The sequence below is a fragment of the Panthera leo genome, chromosome E2 (genome assembly GCF_018350215.1).
Source record: "Panthera leo isolate Ple1 chromosome E2, P.leo_Ple1_pat1.1, whole genome shotgun sequence".
NCBI classification, from domain to species: domain Eukaryota; kingdom Metazoa; phylum Chordata; class Mammalia; order Carnivora; family Felidae; genus Panthera; species Panthera leo.
Genome location: NC_056693.1, coordinates 31,869,863 through 31,886,107, shown reverse-complemented (window position 1 = coordinate 31,886,107; position 16,245 = coordinate 31,869,863). Strand labels below are relative to the sequence as shown.

Below are 16,245 nucleotides of genomic sequence, written 5' to 3'. Positions count from 1 at the left end.
TTGATCGATCTTGTGGACTTCCCTACATCAACACCTGTACATCTAGTCTATCATTTTCATAGCTGCCTTATATTCCAGAATGTATTGGCTCTTTTTTTTTTTTTCTCCCGTTTCTCCTGTGTTTTTCCTTTGCCTGTTTTTCTGATGCCTCCAGCATTGAGTGTAGTCATGGGGTAACTTCTTCGGAGGGGGATCTCCAGGTCAGGTGTCAAGAAGGATGTGATGCCTGGTAATCCACCCCCTCCCCTAACTTTTGTCTTGTCTTGATTTAAATAGCTAAATCTTCCCCGTGCTACAGAACTCAAAAGCCCAACCAATGGAGCACAGCTCCTCTTCTGTGTTTTTTTTTTTTCTTATAAATATTTATATGTTTTTGAGAGAAAAACGTGTGAGCACGGGAAGGGGCAGAGAGAGAGTGGGATAGAGGATCTGAAGCTGGCTCTTTGCTGACAGCACAGAGCCCGATGCGGGGTTTGAACTCACGAACCGTGAGATCATGACCTGAGCTGAAGTGAGATGCTCAACTGACTGAGCCACCCAGGTGCTCCAACTCCAAAAGATGTCTGCACCCCCACGCTCACTGCTGCATTATTTACAAGAGCCAAGACATGGAAATAACCGAAGTGTGCACTGATGGAGAAATGAATAAAGACACGGGCTATATACACAGGGGAATATTACTCACCCATAAAAAGGAATGAACTCTTGCCATTTAGGACAGCATGGATGGGCCTTGAAGGCATTATCGTAGGTGAAAAAAGTCAGACAGATAAAGATAAATACCATATGATCTCACTTACCCACGGGCTCTGAGAACAAAACAAAACAAAAACAAAACCCAAGCTCAGATACATAAAACAGATTGGCGGTTGCCAGGGGCAGGGGGTGGGGGGCGGCAGGGTGGGCAAAATGGGTGAAGACGGTCAACAGGTACCAACATCCAGCTCTGATCTCACGGGGGTGTCACATACAGCACGGTGACTATAATTAATAACACTGTATTGCATATTTGAAAGTTGTCGAGAGAGCAGATCTTGGAAACTTTCATCACGCGAAGGTCGTCACAGTATATACAAATATCGAATCATTATGTTGTACACCCCAAATCATATAAGGTCGTATCTCGATTACAACAAAACCTTGGATTGCGAGTAACTTGCTCTTGAGTGTTTTGCAAGAAGAGCAAACATTTCTAATCAACTTTAACCTGGTAGATGAGCGATATCTGGCTGCACGAGTAGTACAAAACGCCGGACATTGGATGATCACAAGTGAGTCAATGGTTCTCGAAATTCGCTTTGATAGGCATGTGCTTTGGATTGCAAGCATGTTTCCTGGATGAATTATGCTTGCAACCCAAGGTTTTACTGCGTATTTCATTAAAAGGACATCTGCTCGTGTATGTGTGTACATATGTGTGTGTTGAGTTGTAAGTGATGGGGAGAAAACTTCTTAAATATACTCATGCTGAGTTCTGAATTTAAGAAGGAAAGGGCATTAAACTGATAAAAAGGGATGCTTCGTATAATACTGACTATTCTCAGTGGCATTTTCTCCAAAATTATCTAAAACTTATATTCTTGTTTAAAGCACAAGACTGGTTAAAAATTATAGGATGTTATAAGATGCCTTATCTGTCGCATGTGCTTTATTTACTTCTCTTAAAATAAATCATACAATGTTATTTAGACAAAAAAAGAGAACATTTCCACTTAGTAAATATCAAATAGCTTTTATTTTTATTTTTTATTTTTTTTAATTTATTTTTCATGTTTTATCTATTTTTGAGAGAGAGAGAGAGAGAGAGACTGCAAGCGGGGGAAGGGCGGGGGGGGGGGGGCAGGGGCGTGGACAGAGGACCCAAAGCAGGCCCTGTGCTGACTTCAGCAAGCCCGATGTGGGGCCCGAACCTGCAAATCGTGAGATCAACCTGAGCCGAAATCAGACGCTTAACTGAGCCACCGAGGCCCTTCCTTTTAACCGTGAGGTAGTAAAGTGGCTCCCTTGCCCCAGGACTCGGTAGTGAGGCAAACAGTACTTTGCAACTCGATGAAGAATTCTGTAATTGGGGTGGCAATACTGGGTAGGAAAGATTTAACTATACACGCACAGACACACGCACACCCTCACGCACGTGCACACACACACACACACACGTGCACATATGCAGACAGCATGGTTGCTCAGATTTTGAGTCCAACAGGTTGGATGTGACCCTAGACTCCACCATTTACAAACTGTGTGCCTGAGTTACAAAATCTCTCCGGACTCCAGCTTCCCAGACTGTAAGCTCAGGATCATATTGCCCACCTTACCGTTCCATGGGCAGCAAGGCCAAACTAGGGTGAGACCAGTGAGACGTTCATCTCGGGAGCAAAGTTTCAGGGGGCACCGAAACCCCCAGCAATCGAGATAAACAATATTTTAAGGCAGTATTTCAAAAATCGAAGTCACAAACTCTGGCGTGAGGGGCGGCCACCGGTTTTTGTAAATACGGTTTCATTGGAATGCGAGATGGCTTATGGAGAGCCTTGTGCCACGCTCAGAAATGGGTGTCTTTCGGGTGAATCCTGGAGCTTGGGTGTTTGGTGAATCCTCGGATCACAGAATACTTAATTTAGAACGTTCTCTGGTGTCTTTCATATTCATCCCCGCCCCTTTGCTCACAACAGAAACGGGGCTCCCTCCTCCAGCCATTTATCAGAGTGGCAGATTAAAATTATGTAACAGGAAGTTTTCTGTTCATATTGTAATATAACCGAATCACTAGGTCTCTATTGATAATTCATTACGTGTTGCCGCCGTCTTGCTGCAGCTCTGAAATGCTTTTTGCCCTAATGATTTTAAACCTACTTCTGTGATGGCTTCTCAATGGTGTCACTCCCCCCACCCCGTGTACAATAATATTATTCTGCAATCCGTCTTGGGAGAATGCTTAAAAGCTTTCTCTCATTTTCCCCATTTAACTCATGTATTATCTGAGTTTTTACATTAAATGGCCATTCTTAATATCCCATGACACGTCACCTCTCTTCTGGAGAGGACACTGACACAGTACTTACCCGATTCCAGAATCTATACTAATCAAATCACGCTTTCCCACTTCGGCCGAGAGCAGTTCGTTCGGAGCGCAGCAGCATTTAATCTGGAGAAGGAACTTATGAAAGAGAACAAAAACAATTTAAGCTGGAGTTGGTTAAATGGGACCGCCATTGATGCAATTTGTTTTATAAAAAGGAATTAGCAGATATTGAAGTCGGGTTGCGGGATGAAGGTCGAAAATGCCCCGCTTTTATTGTCCGAGGACAACCAACAACAATGCTTTCTTAAAAGCCTAATCGGGGCAAATTGTAGATAAACATTTGAGTTTCTCTGTTGAAAGGAGCAGGAAGGCTACGGCTAAGGCTTTAAATCTACACTATGATCTAGTAATTTAAAAACACTGAAATCCATCCTTGAAATCTTGACACTTCACACAGGACTTGCCCCGCTGTGCTTAATCTGTGCTTCCCAGCACCGCCCTGAGCAAGAAGCTAGAGAGCCTACTTTCAGCACCTATTTTAAGGAAGAAAATAGGCAGACGTGCGTCTGATCGTCTGCTCACCTTCCCTGTAGAATTCAAACACAAAACGGAAAAAGTTGCAGCCCAAATTCCTTTAAGGTATAAAGGGACAGAACTGACTGTTGCCTTGAGGCCCTCGGGCTGGGAATAGTTTGACTTTAAGAGTCAGAGACCTCCAAACCTGCAGGCCGATTTCTTTCTTGTGCATAAAGAAAGTTCCATCTCACTAATGGATTGGGGGCAGGACTTGGGATGTGTTTGGAGGCCAGTAATGGAGGAGATGTTCATTTCAGTCTGAGTGGCTGGGGGTTGACAGGAGGACAAGAGTGGGAGGGAGGACAATGAATCATGCATCCTTCTGATGTGGGCACCAACCCCGAGGGGAACGGATGAACTTGACCGACCCACCCGGAATCTGGGTGCTGGCCACCCAAAGAATAAGAAGTGGGGTTTCCCCAAGCGTTGCAGCCAGATTGATGGAGGTCTGAATTCTGCCTCGGCCACGTAATAGCTGTGTGACTTTGGGCAGGTCGCCTGACCTTCCTGAATGTCACTTCCCTTACCTGAGTAACGTGGATGTCAATATCTACCTTGTAGGGTTGCAGTGAAGTGAACACGTATAAGTAAAGAACCTTGCGCAGCGTCTTACACATAGTAGGTGCCCAACGAAGCGGTAGTTCCGTGCCGTTCTACGTGGCGAGTATAGTCTAGATGTCCTTGCGTGTCCGATGGTGACCCGATGAATTGCAATGGCTGAAATTTCAAACGGCTAATTGGATTGTAAATTGACTTGTTTATTCCACTTAGAAACAACAGACAAATACGTTGTGAAATTAAAATTATGGAAGGATTTCATATAATGGAATTTGTTTTGCACTTTAAAAATGAATCCTCAAAAACTCCGTTTTGCCATTTTCGGTTGCCAGGGTGTCATTGGCAAGGACCTCCATAGAGAGAGAGAGACGCCTGGCCATCTCCTGTATCCAAAGGTATTTATTTTATTTTATGCTTGCATTCTGGCTCACGGAACCTCCACGCTGGCATCGTGTTGGATGATAAATCCATTTGTTTGGACAACTTCAGGAGGGAAATTTGCCCAGAAAACTGGCTGGAGCTGGCTTTGGAAAAAGCCAAATTAGGTCTCCAGCAGACTGGGGTCCCTTCCAAATGAGTTCCCAGTGGGCAGGGGGTGTTCAGTTCTGTACAGTGTGCAGCCCACGCCGAGAGCCCCCAGACCGTGTTAAACAAAGAAGACCCAGCCATTGGCAGCTGCATGGATTGGCAGATATCAGATTGCGTTCCTTTGTCTGCCGCCCAGCTTATTTTCACACCCGGGTCCAACCTTTGTAGAGGAACAAGCTTAAATGCTGACAAATTTCCCCCTCCATAAGAAATCGCTCCCGCAATTTGTCTTTTTAGCCGAGCTTCTGTGGGCCTGTGTAGCATAAAAAAAAAAAAAAAATGTTGTCCTTGTCACCTGCCATTTTTCCAGCCAGCCTGACACCCCCAGGCTTCCCAACAGCTCCCTCCAGCAGGAGCTGCCTCCCAGCTCTTAGCACCACCAAATAATTGAGGTTGTCACATCTCTTGTTCATTGTTTTCTCCAGCCCTGGAAAAATGCAAATATTTCATTGTAGTCATTAATTTTCCCATCCTTTTCTTCAAGCGTCTCGTCCGTGTGATCTGATGAAAAGGGCTGAAGGCATGATTGCAAACGCAGTGGCTCCTGCCCAGGGTGGGGAGAATCTCATCAGATCAAGTCTCAGGGAGGTCATCAATCACGCCCGCTGACAACCATTTTGCCTTCGTTTGTTACAGATGTGAACATGCTTAATTATTTGTAGTGTAATTAGTTCATGAAATGTCAGGAAATGTCAAACTGTGTTCACAGCACAGATTTTTTTTTTTTTTTTTTTCCACCGCAAAGAGCGGCGAGAAGTGTCAGTAGGAAATGAGAACGGCTGATGAGAAGGGCCGTGTCTGCAGGCAAATGAGGGAACGGCTTGGGGGACAGAGGAGGGTCAAAAATATGAAGATTAGGCATTTTGGAGAAGTCGACTTAAAAAAAAAAATCCAGGTATTATGCATCAGACAAGTAGGGTATGACAAGGCAGACATCCTGCCAAGTTCCTATCAGGGGAGTTTGGGCTGGCGATTCCGTTCGCCTTGAGTTTAAAAGCAGTGGATTTTGATGTAAAAGGATGTCAAGTTAAAAAAAAAAAAAAAAAAAAAAATCCGCACCTGGGGAGGCAGGTTCTTACTTCTATTCCTCGTGCTAGAAATATTTTCTTTTTCAAACTCTTTATTTTTAGGTGGATGAAAGGTCAAGGGGTGAGGTCATCTTTGGATTAAGGACAAATTTTCTGCCACGGAGAAGGTAAATGCCCGTCTTCTGCAGCCTTAATGGAGGAAGGCCTCCACGAGCTTGGGTGTTTATTTTCTCCTCATCTGATGCTGGAGGCTGGTGAGTTTGTCCCATAGTAGCGGGGTGGAAAGAGAGAGATGCTCTCGAGAGATTGGTGTTTGAGTCTAATGAGGTTGGATTTCTTTGCAAAGGCTCCAAAGGAAAAGCAAGCAAGCCCAAGATGTATTTAAATGGGACTGCGGCTCTAAATTGAGAAGATCGACACGGTTTTTTGTTTTGTTTTGTTTTGTTTTCCTGGTGCCTGATTCTCTCGGGGGTTCTCTTGCAAAATCGGGGGCAGGGGGTGGTATGGATAGCTGGACAACGCTAAAGCCAGAGCTGGCGGGGCACAGAACATGGGTCTGTTATTTCCAGGACGGCGGCTGGAATCTAACCACAAGCTCGGGGTGCCGTGAACGTGTCCTTCGCAGAAGCAACGTTCAGCGGGCTTGGCGTGGTGAAGTAACCTGTTTGCTGCGGTCCGGCAGGCCTGTGCCACTCCGAAAAAAGTCCTTGCAAGCGGCCGAAGGACAGTGAGTCGAATGACTTCCTTCGAATGCCCTTTGATTGACAATCCGTCGTCCAGTTGGTGGATGGCCCTCTCTGGTCGGTGAGGCACAACAGCCCTGGGGTGGCAGAAGGGCTACGTTGGCGAGTGACGACAGATCCTTTGTCCTCTGCTGGTCCCTGGGCAGTTGTAATGCCCGCACCCGGGGGAGGGGGGGGGGCACTCGGTGAGTGTAAACTTTCACAAGAAACTGGCCTTCTTAAATCGATGAGCCGTGTCTTTGGTTTCTCTCTGGTTTATTTATCCTCCACGCGCGCCCCCAACTCTGTGACAGTTTCATCTGCTGGGAGAAAAGTTCCCAGCAGCTCGCATGCTTAACCTGAGCCGTGAACTTCGAGACTCTTGCTAACAGCGTGTGGATTGCTGCGTTCGACGTAGCTGCCTTTTTAGGTTCTCTCCCGCAACCCACCACGGGGCCTGGCCCCCGCTGTCCGCAGCCCCCTTTCTCTCTGCGTGTGAAATTTTCCTGGTACAGATTTTCTTAAAGCGAGTTTGGGGCGGGAGGCAGGCATTCTCCAGATGAGGTCAGGAGATCCCACCAAGAGATAGAAACTCTCAGCCAGGGGGTGGTGGTTTTTTTTTTTGTTTTTTGTTTTTTTTTTTGGAAGCGCCGTTTGAGGAATGCGCACATTCACCTGCCCCCACGCGCGCCCACACACGAAGGCAGATACACTCCGGGGATGGCACCCTGCCCGCTCTGCAAACTCGGAAGCAGGATTGCATTTGAAGCTGTCCATTCGGAAGCACTTGTTTTGTTCTTATTTTATTTTATTTTTTTAATATGAAATTTATCGTCACATGGGTTTCCATACAACACCCAGTGCTCATCTCAACAGGTGCCCCCCTCAAGGCCCATCACCCCTTTCCCCTTCCTCCCCCTCTCCCCCCCCATCAACCCTCAGTTTATTCTCAGTCTTTAAGAGTCTCTTATGGTTTGGCTCCCTTCCTCTCTCTTTTTTTTTCCTTCCCCTCCCCCTCAAGTTTCTCAGGATCCACATAAGAGTGAAAATATACTGTATCTGCCTTTCTCCGGGTGACTTACTTCACTTGAGGAGGGCGGTTAACACGTTTAGATCTCCGAGAGTCACCTACTAGCCGGCCAAAGACGGGGAGACCCGGCATCAGAAAGTTCCGGGTGACCTTCGCCGGAGCTGGCTCCCGATTTCCCACCGGCCGGTCCCCTCTTCAAGGTGAAAACGGTCCCTTGGTTTCTCTTAGGGACGACATCCTACGTTTGATTTTTCCGAAGCTGTTCGTTTTCAAATAGACAGAGGCGCCCGGTGCTGGGCTTTCTGCCCTAGCGCCCCGGGCTGGGGCCGGGTTACACTCAATAGGACGGGAAGGCCCGGCTGCACCCTCGCCCACCTTTTGTGTGTGATGTGGCAGCCGTGAATTTAATAGAGGGAGAATACTGTGATTACTTAATGGTTTCCCAGACAGCGATGGCCTGGAGAATTAAATTTCACATCTGCTTTCATGGCGTTAATCTCTCTTCTCACACCCCGCCTGTTATGATGTGCACACGAGAGATAATGTTTAAACGGACTAAAGCAAAGTAAACCAGACAAGTCTGTTATTGGCTTTATAATTACATAATTAACTTTTTGTCTCTAATCGTTATGGAGGTAATGGTGCTGTTAAAATGGGCTTCTCTTGAGCAGAAACTAAATCAAAAATCAATAATCCATAGAATGCCATTAAGGCCTGTAACAGCCCTTGTTGGATTCACTCAAATTTTTGTACTGCAAATGAATTTCATTAGGACGCAGAATGTTATCGCACAGGCTGACTTTCAGCAGAAGCAATCGCAATCAGCCACACGCAGGAAGACGGACAAACGTTGCCGTAAATTACGCCATGCTTCTAATGCAGTTACTGTATGGTGATTGACCTCCTTGGAATTAATTCTATTTTCCACGAACCCTCCTTTATTTCTAATTTACATTACGATCATACATGTCTGAAGAATGATATCATAAAAAAGATTAATGTACTAATTACTCGTCTCCTTATCTTTCTCCCTGATGCCTACACCTTTGGACTGACTCCACTCAGCATGTAAGTATGTGACTTATTTCACTGTGACAGGGGTAATGTATTTGTAAACTGTGCCATAAATATTGGAATCTCCTCTTCAGACACCGGCATATCTCATATTCAGACGCCGGCATTTCCGAGCCATGCTTTTTCAAATGAATTTGGAATTGACAAAAATTTTCAAAGCCAAATTACTAGTGTGTCACTGTGAAATTAGGTTCTTGACCCTGCTTCTGATGTATGCTTATTTTTCTGCACATTTTCTCCTTCAATTTTATGCATCACTATTCACTGCTGGAATTGGTGACACGGCTTTCCCAAAAGGGGCTAAGTTATACTTTAATACACCTATGAGATGAGGCTGCTCTTTTTTTATGAATATTCTGAAAGCTAGCTGTCACTGCAGTCAATCGATATTCTTACGCTCCATTGCAGAGGACAGTGAACTTGCTATGATGGGGCATACCTTCGTAAACTTTATTTCATCTCCCTGACGTCCCCAACTTTCATTAGGCCAACTTAACTGTGTTTTTCTATTATTTTAAGTGTGTTCCATTTGAGATGGAAGAGTCCTGTGGATAAATCAAAATGCCTTCGGGATCCTCTTAGCAAAGGCTCAAATCAAAACTTACCCTGGCCTTGACAGCTTCGGTAGACACAAGGCTGACTTCCTACGGATTCATTTCCCAGTAAGAGGATGCATATAAACAGATTGAAAGAAGGATGTAGGATAATTCAATCAGCCGGTGTGCTCTAGTTGCGAATTCCTGCTACACTCAGTCATCTGAATTCCACAGTTAATTGAGCCTCCCGTACGCGAGAATATTAACAGGCGGATAGGGGAACAGTTTTGTGCGTGCACGCACGCGCGTGTGTGCGTGTGGAAAGAGTAGAACAGCAAGACAGCATTCTCAGCTACAATATGTTTACGACTAAGCCTTGGAGAGGCCACACTCACCATCCCAGGGCTCTTAAGATAATCATTTAAGGATACTGAAAATGCCGCCCTCCCTATAGTTCTGTAATTAAGACAGAACGAAGTGTTGGAACCCCGCGTTCGACCATCATTCACCTTGATGACTCTTCATTTCACACGGAGAAAATACTCGTCTTCAACTTTGAGGTGACCGAAAAAATCATGCGGACGGGGTTGCGTTTCTCACCCTTTGGGGAGCTTTGGTTCCAGGAGGGGATCGCCAACCCTCAGAAATGACTCCTCAGGCATTGACACTCACTGATCCCGGGTGGAGAGCAAACGTGAATGCTCATGTTCACGCTCTTGCGAGCTGGAGGTGGTTGTCGGATGACAAACTGTATCACGGGCACGTCGGGAAAACTGATATTGATTCTTCACCCCGAATGTTGATGTGTGGATTTAGGGTAGGTTTGAATTTAGGATGGATTTGATTTGATTTCGCGTCCCCCTCCCGCCCCCGGCCGATAAATGTGTCGTCGTCACCGCCCTTAGTAAGGCCAGTACCAGAGTCACACATTTATATACAGTCCAATAAATCTGGGCTGCTGACCTCACGAGGCACAATTTATTATGCAGCTGTCACCGGGAGCCATCTGTACAGGTTCAGGACGACAAGGCAAGTTGTCGGACCTTTTCAACTATGAGTATCTGCCATATGAACTTTCTTCCCTCCTGGTTATTTTATCAGATCTCTTCCTCCCCACCCCCACCCCCCCCTTGGCTTCTTATGCCTCGGTTGCAACCATTTCCCAGCCTGCCCCACTGGCCGATTTAGAGGGTACCTGTTTATCCTGGGCTCCTGGGCACTGTTTGCTGTTTTGCGTACTAACCAGCCTGGAGGCTGGGTGTCTGTTGGCTCTGAGGCTGGACCGACGTGTTCCCCCCCGCCCCGCCCCCACCACCACCCCGGGGAACTCTGCATCAGAAGGACCAAGGTCAGATGCAGCCAAAGCTGCCTGCCCTCCCAGACCCCGCTGTGTGTGCAGGTCTGGCTTTTCTGAAGGACTTTGAGAAACAGACAAGATGATGGAGATTGAAGAGGCACCCAGGTCACTTCCCGGAGACTCGGTTTCCTTCTCTTCTGCATCAAGTGTGGCAAGAATGCATTTATTGGGCTCCGAGAGAGACAGAGAAAGAGAGAGAGAAGGGGAGGAGTAGAATTACAACGCAGACTTATGCAAGGCAAAGCCCCGAGACACTTAGGATAGCTTTATTTTATTCACAGACTCTATCTGAGGCTTCTCTTAATCAAACATGCCAACCTGTCTTTGGGGAGTGTTATTTTATAAAGTGTTTGTCTTAATTCTCATCCATTTGGATAGTTTCCGATAGAGAGGGAGAATGTTCTCAGCAAGGGGAACGGTGTCGGCAGTATTGTTCCTGAAAAGGAACTTAATAGCAACAGCTAAGCTCTCAATTAGAGCCAAGTTATGAGGATTTGCCGCTAATCTAAAACGGAGGCCAAGCTCGTTGGTAAAAACCCGCCTGGCATTTGTGGATCTTGCATTCTGTGTACTGCAAGAATGTGCTTCCTTCCCGGATTTAGATATTGGAAATGCCACGTGATTAGATTAAGACAATCATTTTTAGATCTATCTCCGTGATTGTTTTCTCTCTGCCAAATCCTCAGAAGCGCTGAACTCCACGCGGAGCTGGCAAATGGAGCTTCTGATTGATTGAAATGTACAGGACGTTGCCAGAGGGCCGCATAGTTAAAATAAAATATACATACGGGATACAAGAGACGGCTGCCATCAGCCACCGTTCAGCTAAGCAGGGCTTGTCATATGGAATTTCAAAATCAGAGCTTCATTGGATTATGTAATAATCTGCTGCTAAGTGTGTAGTTGGAGGGCTTCTTCCCAGCCCGTGCCTGACTTCTGCGAAGCCATCCTCAAGTTTCTAGAAGGAACAGAGCGCGATGCTGCGTGCACACCTGATTCTGCCCTTACCAGCATTCTCTTTTGTTGGAAGCCGGTGATTTAATTAGCACGGCTTTGAGTCAAGGTGTTCCTTCTTTACCTGAAACAGGGCCTTTACCTGCAACGACTATCACCTGATCTTTGCACGAAGCCAGAGGCGGCTCTGGGCTTCCCGGAACTTTGCAAACCTGTCAGGGGGGCTCCCGTACGACCTCGCGGTGCTCTTTATATGAAGTGATGAGACGTTATCAGATCCGAGCTGTTCTTTTGCAGCAGTGAGATAATTTCTGGAGGCGAGACACCTGGCTGGCCTCGAGCGGCGATTAATTTTATGTGTTTAGGGTGCAGTCATCACTCAGAAAGGAGGTGGAGGGTCGGGATGATAGATGACGGGCAAGGAAGGAGATGGCCCGTGGAACTGTTCTACATCGTCAGTTCCCTAGATCGCTGGCCGAAGTTCAGAGAGAACTTCCTTGCGTCTGCCCAGAATAGACAAAGCTACCGTCCACCTCGCAGGGTTCCATTCTGGAAGGAGTTTGAGGACCGCAACGTCTGAGCGTCTGCAGCGGAAAAGGTTTCCGTTGACTTTTCAGATGTGTCTTCAACAGGCACTTGCGTCCATCCGTCGTTCGCATCTGAAGGAGGTTTGGGGATATATGGGGAGCAGCGGATGCTGCGGGGTGCTACCTGGGCGCCCCTTCAGGCTGCAGGGGCTCGATCCCTGCCCCCGTCAGCCCCAGCCCACCCTGGAGTGAGGCTTGCTAACTGCTCACAACTGCTTCCCTCTCTGGGCATTTAGGAGAGCCACCTCACCCAAGGTTACACCCCCTCCTTGGCAACTCGTATCCAAAGACTGGTCAGCGCTGGGCCCCCAAAGCCCACCCAGCCTCTTGGTCTCAGTTTGGAACATCTCTGAGGGACCGTCCCAGATATTATGCTCCGCGCTGCATCGGGTGTGGTCTCTGCAATGCCCCCCTCCCCAAACCCCTCGCTTGCCTCACTCCCCGGCAGGTGGTGTTTCCGAGGACACGTCCTGCACGCAAGTCTCCGTCTCCGAGTCTATTTCCGGAAAACCTGACCTAAGAAAATACTCCGTGAGAAAGCCTACAGGACGGCGGTGGAGGGCTGGGTGGAGTTTTGGCCCCCAAACCGACACCCGTATTTTGAAACATCCAGCCAGTGCGACAGATAGGCAGTGGTGTCTAGGTAACGTGTATCCGTTTCCGCAACTTTGACGACAAACTGAGCTCAGGTTAAAGCTTGCCCCGTGAGCGAGGACATTACTGAACAGCTACTAATCAGGAAAAATGATGTATGGATTAAAGTAAACACTCCAAAAGCATTTTTGCTCAGTCAAAGAGATTTAAGGGAAGGGGGGCTTACACCAACCAAAAGAGAGAGAGAAAAAATATCCCTTTTGTACTTCAATTAGCAAACAATAATTTGGATAATTGAGAACAAATGTTTCTTCCTTTATCACATGAATTCCACAGTTCTTTACCCAATGCTGTCCCCTGCAGGGTAGAAGAAATCAAATCAGAAGACTCCGAACCATTCACAGGCCAAGAATCCCCGAGATTACAGCCGAGGAAGGGGAAGGTTGTGTCCCCTGAGGTCGGTCCTTCCTATCTAGAAGGGCTTCCTCCCAGGAAGATGCCACCATTTCCTGGACTAGCCTTTCTTAGCATACCCTCGGGAAATCATTTCTGAACACACACAGCCAGCTTCCCGGATGTCTTGGTTAAAAGTGGGAGTGTAGACCGTTTGCTTCTCGAGGGGCTGGCGGGGTTTTGAGAACTCAAGCTGGATGCCTGGACGCCAGATGCCCACTCTGCTGGGAAAGGGACCTGCCCTTTTGAAGACGTGGGCAGCAAAAGACCCGAGGAAACGCTCTCAGCTCAGGTAAGGACAGAACACCAGAAACCCTGTGCTATTGTTCCAGAAGGCAACCGCTTTCTGAAGGGACGGGCGGGGCCTTGGCTAGTAGAAGACCGGGAAAGACTGGGAAGTCTCACTCTGTGTTCCCCAAGGATCTAAACTACAGCCTGGGGCAATGCTGTCCCTCCCGAGGGGTCCTCCCCAACCCCCGGCCTCGCTTTGCCCCCAGTGACTTTCCAGGAGCCCAAGAGGCACCTCCTGGGAAGAAATGTGCCGTCTACGTGCCCAGGACAGAGAGATTGGCTTCACGAGTTTTCTGCGTCCCGGGTACAAAACCCAAACCCCATATCTGCCCACATCTTCGTGCTTCGGTTTCTCTCAGCATCCTGCCAGCTTTCAGCGGACTGTCGGCCCCGCCTCTCTAGCCTCAGATGAGAAAAAGGATGAGAATAGGAACGCCAATACTTTACCAAAAACGGGGCCTTAAGTCCGCGCGGCAAGCTCGCAAGGAATTATTATCATCCCATTGCACAGACGAGAACACTGAGACTCAGAGAAGCCACTCAACCGACGTCACGCCGGCCGTAAGGATGGAGCCAGGCAGAGAAATCCAGCTTCAATGACGCCTTCCTCACCCGCATAGCAGAGCGACGGACGCAGGAGAGATGTGGCTGGTGGCACTCCACTGTGAAGACCGTGAACCCCATTAGAAGCCAGGAAGCCGACCCTGGGGGGCCGTCGCTGCTATGAGCACTTCTTTCTCAGATCCTGGCAGAGAGGGGAGAACGCCGGTGAGATCCAGCCGTGCATTCGTTGGCTCGTTCATTCGACCCTTCCGTAGGACCTACTTTGTATCCGTCCCGGGCTGGGGACACAAAGTTACTTATGGCCCCCGCTTTAGAGGCACTCACGGTTGTGGCTAGGAGAGAGAGGCCTATCGTCTTGGGGTCCTGCCTCCCTCCACAGCCCCTGCCGCTCAGGACCCAGGAGCCGGTCGTCCTGTTTCCTAAAGGGAGATCGTTTCACCCCCTGCTCTCCAGAGGATTGGCAACTCTGGCCACCCAGTGCTGTCATTGGACCCCAGGGGGCTGGGGACACAGCAGTGGGGTGGGAGCTCCCATTTCCACTGGTCCCAGACTCTCTTGACTAGCATCCCCCCTGGGTCCCAACTCGGCGTAGAGGAAGTGTCAGAAAGCCCACAAGGAACTTACAGGTTAGTGGTCTGAAAGACACAAGGCGTGGAAACACGGGCCACGGGTGGAAGGTGGAGGGAGAGCGGGATGAAGGGCGATGTCCCGTCACGTGCCAGGCCATCAGGGGAATTGAATGTTCTCCCTTTGACAAAGGCTTGGGGGCCGAGAAGACGGAATCCTGGCTAACGTCGGAATCTTCATCCATTTATTGGATCGCACATTTATTCATTCTGGAACAATTCATCGAGCTCCTTCCACAATCTGGCCCTGTGTTAGACATGGGTCCCGCCCTCATGGAGCTTAGAGTCCAGTGGGGAAGACAGGCGTTAAGCAAATAGTAAGACAAATAAATGGCAGCCTCAAGGTTCTCACCCTCAGCCGAGCACCTGTGCCTTTCCTCCCTTGCCCAGAGAGGGCGGGTGGTCTCTGTGGGGGGCAGCAGCCTGGGGTGGGTTCTCCTGGCCTTACCGTCTACCACCTTAACTCCTCATCAAGCAGAATGCCTCAGTTCCTGTCAAGTTCACCACCCATGCCTCCCCAGCCCTGACTCCTGTAAGACTCCCGAGTCACTATTCACAAATTCGGTTGTCACGATTTGTCCAGTTTTGCCCTCAGCTAATACGCACGGGGGTAGTTACAACAAATAGCATTGTTCAACTGCTAACGAGGCGTGGGGACGTTTCACTTCCTAGTAAGAGCCGCCTGGACTTACAGACTTGATCCCATAGCATAGATGCCCACGGAGCTTGTAGCTTTCAGGAGGAAGGCTAGGGCCTCCTACCAAGCAGATATAACACCCTGCTTTACACACGTTTTATTTTTGCTACCGGGATAAGCTATCATTTCGATCGCATTGTCCCACGAACTGCATCCAAGATCGTTAAGAACTTTCTGGAGTTAGACTGATGTTGGCAACATTGATCTCCTTCACTGGAAGCTTTCCACATCCCAGCTGTTAGACGCTTTGACCTTTTCCTTAACACCATTAAAAGATAAAAAGTTAATCTCCTGAAAAAACGATGCACGGCCTTTCACAAGAGGAGGGGTGCGGCCTCCCACCACTGACGAAGTTTACATTCATGAGTCAGGCTGTGCGGGTGAACCCGAGCAGGATAATCATGGAGAATAATATCACGGCACCACCAGGAAGGTCTGTCCCGTCTAAAGTCTCCGAAATTTGGCAAAATGAACTTTGGGGAACAGGATGAGGTTACCCTGGCAGGCCACTGCTCACGTTCATGACCCATCGCCTTCATTCGTGAACATAGACGTTGGCCTGGAACATGGCGTTTGCTAACAAGAAACTGTTGACCATGGTAGTAGCCCTTAAGTAGGATCCAATAAACCAGACTCCACTCACTCGGTCACTAATTCGACAATTATTCGTTGAGCACCTGTTGTCTGCTAGACACTTACCTGGGCACTGGGGACACAGCAATGAAAAAAGTCAAAAGGTCCTGCCTTCTCGTGGAGAAGAGAGACAATCAATAAGACACAATGAAATATCGTCGGTATAGAAGATGAGTGGGAAGCTGAAATTTTAAACAGGAGACCGGAGAAGGAGTATTGGAATTTTTTTTTTTTAATTCTCTTTTCTGAGAAAGGCAGAAAAAAAGACAAACTCGTGGCCAGGTCAGCCCATGGCGATGCACGTCAGCCAGTCTCTGCTCTTTATAGCTAGAGGTCTTTACGATACAGATCCCGT

General features: G+C 48.0%; 1 long non-coding RNA gene across 1 annotated transcript; it reads right to left on the bottom strand.

Moving 5' to 3' along the window:
- Positions 1-2,917: 2,917 nt before the first annotated feature.
- LOC122208322 lies at positions 2,918-14,782 on the bottom strand. The gene is made up of 3 exons (XR_006197200.1): positions 14,559-14,782; positions 13,983-14,115; positions 2,918-3,157 (listed from the first exon to the last, which is right to left on the bottom strand). It is a non-coding gene; the product is annotated as an uncharacterized LOC122208322 (long non-coding RNA).
- Between the last annotated feature and the right edge of the window lie 1,463 nt (positions 14,783-16,245).